Raw genomic sequence first — 8,291 nt, forward strand, 5'->3', positions numbered from 1 at the left:
TTTTTTTTTTAAAGAGCTATGGGTTTGCCCTTCATACTTGTTTCTAATCTATGTGAAATTGATTTTTATACATGGTGCGATGTAGAGGTCCAGTTTCATTTCAACCTCCATATGAATGCGATTGTCCTGGCACAGTTCGTTAAAGGGTTCATCCTCACCCCACAGCCCTCAGTGCCGCCTGAGTCCTGTATCAAGCCCGCATAAGAAAGAGTCCTAAAAAGAAAGAAAGAAAGAAAGAAAGAAAGAAAGAAAGAAAGAAAGAAAGAAAAAAAGAAAGAGTCCTATTTCTAGGCTCTCGATTCAGCCCAATTGGTCTGTTTGTCTGCCCTGCACTCAAACCGGACTGCGCTAAGTTCCATAGCTCTAGAATTTGCTCCAAATCCAGAACGGCAAGTCTTTCCCCTGCCCTCTTCTATTCTTGGGGCTATGCATTTCCGCATAAATTTTATAATCAGCTGGTCCTACTATGATCTTGATACGTATTGCACTGAGTCTGTGAATCAATTTGGGGAAACTTGACACCTTTACAGTATTGAGACGTCCAATCTGGACATGTGTCTATCTCATTTATTTAGGTCTCCCTTAACGTCTCTCATTAAAGTTTTATAATCATCTCCTCCACAAACGGCCTGCAAATCTTTTATGAATGTATTCCTCGGTATTTTGTGTTTTTTAAAATGCTATTGCAAAAAATAAATAAATAAAATAAAATGCTATTGCAAATGGTATATTAATTTTTAAACTTTCACTTTTGAAAAAAATAAAAAATAAAAAATAAAAAACTTTCACTTTTGAAAAAAAACTTTCACTTTTGAACTGTTCGCTGCTGATAGAAATAGAAGTAATTTTTATATACGGATTTTATATCTAGCAACCTTGTTAAATTCTCTTAATAGCTATCATAATTTATCTCTAGATTCTCTGGTATGTCATAATACACATCAAATCACCTGTGAATAGTGACAGTCTTTTCTTGCCTTTAGCTTTTACTTATTTTTCTTGCCCCACTGCATGAACTGGGACCAACATTACGATGTTGACCAAAGTGGTGATGATAATGAATATCCTTTTCTTATTTCTGATATCAAGGGAAAGTTTTCAGTATTTTACCATTAAGTGTAGTGGTGGCTATAATTATTGTTAGAAGGCTTTTGTTAAGGAAGCTCACTTTAATTCCCAGTTTCCTCAGTTTTCTTTTTAATAATGAACAAATGTTGAACTTTATCAAATACCTTTTCTGCACCTATTGTGACGAGTATGTAATTTTTTTCTTTAGCATGGTAATGTGGCTAATTACAATAAATTATTTTCTATTGTTAAACCAACTTTGCACTCCTAAGATAAATGCAACTTGGTCACTATGTATTATCATCTTTATATATGGCTAATATTTTGCTTAGCAGTTTTGCAACTGTGCTGATAAATGAACTTGGCCACTAATTTTCTTTCTTTTTTTTTTTTAAATTTTTTTTTAATTTTTTTATTTATTTATGATAGTCACAGAGAGAGAGAGAGAGAGGCAGAGACATAGGCAGAGGGAGAAGCAGGCTCCATGCACCGGGAGCCTGATGTGGGATTCGATCCCAGGTCTCCAGGATCGCGCCCTGGGCCAAAGGCAAGCGCCAAACCACTGCGCCACCCAGGGATCCCTTTTTTTTTTTTAATTTTTTTTTAAATTTTTTTATTTATTTTAATTTTCTTTCTTATAATGTCCTTGACAGGTTTTGGCGTCAAGGTTATGTTTGCCTTCTAACAAAAGTATATCTTCTTTTTTTAAAAAAATATTTTATTTATTTATTCACGAGAGACACACAGAGAGACGCAGAGACATAGGCAGAGAGAGAAGCAGCTCGATGTGGGACTCGATCCCAGGACCCTGGGATCACGACCTGAGCTGAAGGCAGATGCTCAACCACTGAGCCACCCAGGCATCCAAAGTATATCTTCTTTTGTTATTCTCTGGGAGAATGTGTATAAAACTAGAACCATTTATCCTTGAATACTTGGTAGATCTTGCTGATTAAGTCATCTGGGCCTGGAATTTGCTATAGGAGGATATTTAATTACTGATAAAAATATTTTATGATTATATGACTATTTAGGGTTTCTGTCTTTTCTTCGTGTGCATGTACATATTTCATTTTATTGTAACTAGGCAACTTGTACGTTTTAACGTTTAAAACTGATCATCATCTTTCCTTTCCAGCGAAACAAAAAGAAAAATTAAAAACAAACAGGAACAAAACTACAATAGAGGATATCAATGCCAAGTAAGATAGTACAGGTTTTGCTGCTTCTCCCATTGAGTGGCAGGGCTCAAGTCATCATTAGAAGAGAATTTTATTTATTTCTTTTTAAGTTTTTATTTAAATTCTAGTTAGTTCACATATAGTGTGGTTTTGGTTTCAGGAGTAGAATTGAGTGGCTCATCACTTACATACGACACCCAGTGCTCATCATAACGGGGGCCCTCGTTAATACCCATCCCCCATCTAGCCCGTCCCCCACGCACCTTCTTCCATCAGTCCTCAGTTTCTTCTCTATCCATAAGAGTCTCTCATGGTTTGCCTCCCTCTCTTTTTTTTCCCTTCCCCTATGTTCACTTGTTTTCTTTTCTTTCTTTTTTAAGATTTTATTTTTATTTATTCATGAGAGACAGAGAGAGAGAGGCAGAGGCACAGGCAGAGGGAGAAGTAGGCTCCATGCAGGGAGCCCGACGTGGGACTTGATCTCAGGTCTCTAGGATCACACCCCGGCTAAGGGCAGCGCCAAACTGCTGGGCCACTAGGGCTGCCCATGTTCACTTGTTTTCTTTCTTTCTATATTTTTATTTATTTATTTATTTATTTATTTATTTATTTATTTATTTATTTATTTATGAGAGAGAGAGCACACATGAGCTGGGTGGGCAGAGAGCAGAGGGAAAGGGACAAGCAGACTCCTTGCTGAGTGCAGAGCCCATCACAGGACCTGTCCTACTCCGAGATCATGACCTGAGCTGAAATCTAGAGTTAGATGCTCAACTTCTCAACCGGCTGAGCCACGTAGGTGCCCCGCATCTGTTTTGTTTCTTAAGAGAAAATTTTATTTTCTTGGGGCAAGCCGGGTAGCTCAGCAGTTTAACACCGCCTTCAGCTCAGGGCGTGATCCTGGAGACCCGTGATCGAGCCCCACATCGGGCTCCCTGCATGGAGCCTGCTTCTCCCTCTGCCTGTGTCTCTGCATCTCTCTCTCTCTCTCTCTCTCTGTATCTCATAAATAAATAAAATCTTAAAAAAAATTTTTAAAGTGTCATCTTCACAATGCCTGGGTGGCTCAGTGGTTGAGCGTCTGCCTTTGGCTCAGGTCGTGATCCCGGGGTCCTGGGATCGAGTCCCGCATCGGGCTCCCTGCAGGGAACCTGCTTCTCCCTCCACCTGTGTCTCCGCCTCCATCTCTGTGTCTCTCATGAATAAATACATATAATCTTTAAAAGAAATTAAAAAAAAATAAGTGTCCTCTTCAACTGCAAGGATGTCTGTTAAAGATCACAATTAAACATGCCAGAGGAGAAGCCATGTTGTCAAAATGCCCACTTAGCCCATGCAAACATCTCAAGCCCACTCTTTTTTTTTTTATTATTTGAGAGAGAGAGAGAGCGCGCACAAGCAGGGGCAGGGGCAGAGGGAGAGGGAGAAGCAGGCTCCCCATAGAGCAGGGAGCCCGATGGGTGGCTTGATTCCAGGAACCTGGGATCATGACCTGAGCCGAAGGCAGGCACTTCACCGGCTGAGCCACCCCAGGTGCCCCTCTGCTGATGTTCTATAACTGCATTATTAAGGTTCTTTTTCTTTTTTTAAACAAGAGAAAGTACACAGATGATAATGTTGGTAAATGTTAAGTGTCCATATTCACACAGAGACACAGTGTAATCTCTGAGCCCAATATCCAGAGAAAAGAAGAAAACAGTTAAAATTCTAGGCAGTACTACACAGGGCCTCGCACCCCCCTGCTTCTGGCAGAACTAAGGGAACAAAAGATTCTTCTTCTTTCCCACAGAGCATAGTGGTGTTGATTCCATAAAGTTTTTGTTGAGACAGGAAGGATTAAAAATGAATTTGGAAACAGAAAGTGGTTGAGATTCTTTACCCACTGTATTCCATTCAAGGTGTTACCCCCCAAAATAACTTGAGAACCATGATATAGAGAAGAAAAGAGACTTCAGGGGCACCTGGGTGCCTCCTCAGTTGGTTAAGTGTCTGCCTTCGGCTCAGGTCATGATCCCAGGGTTCTGGGATCGAGGCCCACGTCGGGCTCCCTGCTCAGCAGAGAGTCTGCTTCTCCCTCTCCCTCTACCTGCCTCTCCCCCTGCTTGTGCGCTCTCTCTCTCAAATAAATAAATAAATAAATAAATAAATAAATACTTTTTAAAAAGAGGAAAAGAGAGTTCAAAAAAACATGGCAAATGAGTACAAGAGGAGAGGGGAAAAAAGACTGCAACTTGCTCCCAGGGACTGGAGAACATTAAAAAAGGAAGGTTGGAATCCACCAGTGATCCATTACTCAGCTTCTCCTTCCTCCTCCTCTACTCTCCCCCCCCATCACCATCTTCATCTTCTTAACTGTCCTCATCTCCTTCATCAATATCTCCCAATCCTTCGTCTTCATCATCCTCTTCTTGTCCTTCCCCTGCTTCATCATCCACATTGGGAACCATTGGGAACCAAGCAGTGCTGTCATGGATTTCGCCAAATGTCGTCTTTAATGACCTCTCCTAACTCATTGGCATCTGCATCAGAATGGTCAGGAAACCAGGTGAAGAAGCTCTCTGGTGCCTCATGCAGTCTCTTCCTAGTGGGTTTTTTTTTTTAAGATTTTATTTATTTATTCATGATAGACAGAGAGAGAGGCAGGGACACTGGCAGAGGGAGAAGCAGGCTCCACGCTGGGAGCCCGACGTGGGACTCGATCCCAGGACCCCAGGGTCACGCCCCGAGTCAAAGGCAGCCGCTCAACCACTGAGCCACTCAGATGCCCCTTCCTGGTGGCTTTATTCTGCTTTTGACTTGAATGTTTCTCATCAAATCCCTTCCAGATTTCCATTTGATTTCAGTGGACTTTGAAGATGGATCACCTCTTTTATTCAGATCAAATCCTTCGGCGGGAACATTATTTTCGAACTAAGGGTTTTCATCAACATAAAAAAAAAGAAATCTCTTCTGTGCCCTGATTTAATATCTTCAAATTTGGTCACTTTGGCTCTTGGCAAATAATACAGCACCTCTTCATCGTCCTCCCCAGGCAGTGCAGCCCCTTGCGGATGGCTGACAAATGTTGTTACCCCTAAATTTGGAATTTTGGCAATAAAGTCTGACCTCTTCTGAGAAAAGGGTTGGTGGAAGTTTGTTTTATTTCTGTTCTACTTTCAAGATCTCGTCACTGGTTTGTTCATTAGGTCTGTCTATTTCCTTTTGGACTTCATCAATCTACTCAATTGCTTCTTGCTGTTCTTTTCCTCCCTTCGGCAAGGGCTGAGAGGCCGCCGTCTCCTCCGGCTTGGGGGCAAGAGGCAATCTAGATTTCTTCATTTGAGGTGGGAGCCAAGACTGGCGTTTGGGGGCTGTGCTGTGAGGAAAGCCCATGAACCAAGGGCAGATGCACCCCTGGAAGGAGCTCTGATTACTCTCTGCCTTTTCTTTTTCTAGAAATGTGTTCATTTCAACAGCATTCTCCAGTGTATTGGCATAAAATCATTCACAATACCCATTATTTGAAAATATTACTGCACCCGTGGTTGGGAGCCACTTTCCATGCATGATATGGGTCATTGGTGCCTTTCCTCTTGGCTTGATGAGGTAGGTCAATGCTATGATCCTGCCCGGGAAGCTTCCACGTCAGCCAGGCAGATCTGCTTGGCCCCCTGCTCTCTCGATGGTGTCACCACACTGGTGACAACGGTCTACATTGGTGTCTGAAGTGGGAATGACACAAAGGCCCCATCTACAAGGGGGTAAACTTTATTCCAAACTTAAGAAAAAGGGGCTTTTCTCGCAAGTCAAACAGGACTTTTTCGGGAGAAAAACCTGGACTCTCTTCCACTGTGTTCCCGATCGAAGCTCCAAACCATATTGCTCGTTAGTTCTAATTAAGATTGCCACATCTGGTGTTTCTTGGAGATGTACCTGGGTCAACATGACCCGGGTGTCACCCACACAAGTCATAAAGACATAGCAGATTTTTACCCCTGGGGAAAATAACATGCTTTACACCTGCTGAAGAAATGTGTCCAAGGATCCCCGGGTGGCTCAGCAGTTGAGCACCTGCCTTGGGCCCGGGGCGTGATGCTGGAGACCCAGGATCAAGTCCCACATCGGGCTTCCTGCATGGGGCCTGCTTCTCCCTCTGCCTGTGTCTCTGTCTCTCTCTCTCTGTGTCTCTCATAAATAAACAAATAAAATCTTTAAAAAAAAAAAAGGAAAAAAAGAAACGTGTGCAAACCCTCCTGTTTCTGTGCAGCCTGTCCCTGGGAGCTGCACCTTCTCAGGCTGGCTGCCTGCCTGCACTTGGGCACGTGCCTGTCATATCTCTAGCTAACACTGTGGCTTTCACCGTTTGGAGGTCTCCTCTGTGGTCACTCACCTCAAGGTAGCTGCCATCGGAGCAGGGCCCGGGCCCTCTGGACGCCGCAGCAGTGCGCTGTGCAGCTCGCGGAGTCTCTAGGTCTCCTCCCCAAGAGGGCGGCTACTGGCGGGGATGGAGCTTTGGCTGCAGCGCTGGAGCTGGCTTCTGGGTTCTTGTGTGTCAACGTCTGGTGGCCACTTGAGGTTTCTGATCCGTCTTGCTTAGTTTCTCTCGTCTTTCCTGGTGAGAGCCTGAAAGTCCTGTTTCCGAGAATTGGGCCTGTGTTCCAGGATACACTACTGACCAGGCCCCTAGAGCATCTTTGTCTTCCAGTTTAGAAACCGCAAGCCTCGGTGGGCTGTCCCGTCCCCCAGATCGTCCCCCAGATCGAAGTGTTCTTTCAGTGCTTGCAGTCTGGGGCCAGAGTCCTTGTGCCCAAGGGCTAGTGCTTTCTGCCTGGGCCAGCCCCAGCCCAGTAGCCCCCCCCCCCCCCCCCCCCCCCCCCCGTCCCCCCAGAAGCCAGGGCTCTGTTTACACTTAGCTTCTAGCTAGCTGCAGAACTGGTTCCGCCTGTTTCCTGTGGTCTTAGCCCACACTCTGCTCTGTGGAGCCCAGGGTATCGGGCACGCTGCAAGTCTGCGTCTTTTAAGGAAAGATACACACAAGTAGCTGGAGAAATGAGACAGGTGCACAAGCGAGGGGCCCTCCTGAGAATGGCCTCCTGGAGAAGAGTTGGGCTCCTGGGGCACCTGTGACATCTGAAGCGCGGCTGTCGCGGGTCTGAGTCTTGCACTGGGAGGGAAACAAGTGGAGGCCCAGCCAGTTCATGAGCCCAGCCTCTACCCAAGCTCCCTGAGGCTGGTTCTGACTGCCTTTTCTTTATTTCTTCCCATCGGAACAACCAGAGGAATTTCGGGAAAATACACCAGTGGGCTAAGGCAAGACGGCCGGAGAAGCTGTGGGCACCAGTGTGACGTTGGAACCTGCCCACTGATTCCTAGCTTGTGCTCAGTGCCCTCCAACGAGGTCCCTGCCCATCTGCACCCAGAAGTTCCTGAGCTTTCGGGCTCAGCGCTCCAGGGAGACACTGAAACTTGGTACCCAATGAAGATCCCCGATTCAGGCACAGCCACAGTGGGGGGACTTCTGTCCCCACAGGAGGCCTCCTTGACAGTCTCCATCGTGGGGGGGAGTTTGAAAAGATTCTTTGGTGGGGATGAAGGCGGGCCTTTGCCTTTTCCTCTTTATGCATGTCAGTGGGAGGAATTTGTTGTTTGTTTTTTTTTTTTTAAAGATTTTATTTATTTTTTCATGAGACACAAAGAGAGAGAGAGAGAGAGAGAGAGAGAGAGAGAGAGAGAAGTAAAGACACAGGCAGAGGGAGAAGCAGGCTCCATGCAGGGAGCCCAATGTGGGACTCGATCCTGGGACTCCAGCATCAAGCCCTGGGCCAAAGGCAGGCACCAAACCACTGAGCCACCCAGGGATCCAGTGGGAGGAATTTGTTTGAAAGGTAGCTTTGCCCGCATCTGGAGGAAATGAACCAATGAGGACACTGAGTCTCTCAGAGCCAAAGGAATTCCTATTTCCATTGGTTTCAAAGACGTTTGAAGACTAGAGGAAAACATTTTCCAATTTAAGCCCACACCTCTGATGCTGTGAGAGCACTCGCTCCTTAAGGTTAGGAAACC

General features: G+C 45.0%; 1 pseudogene; it reads right to left on the bottom strand.

The window, feature by feature from the left end:
* Positions 1-4,715: 4,715 nt before the first annotated feature.
* Positions 4,716-7,781, bottom strand: LOC121482718 (annotated as a pseudogene).
* Positions 7,782-8,291: the final 510 nt, after the last annotated feature.

The sequence above is a fragment of the Vulpes lagopus genome, chromosome X, assembly GCF_018345385.1.
Source record: "Vulpes lagopus strain Blue_001 chromosome X, ASM1834538v1, whole genome shotgun sequence".
Classification (NCBI taxonomy): domain Eukaryota; kingdom Metazoa; phylum Chordata; class Mammalia; order Carnivora; family Canidae; genus Vulpes; species Vulpes lagopus.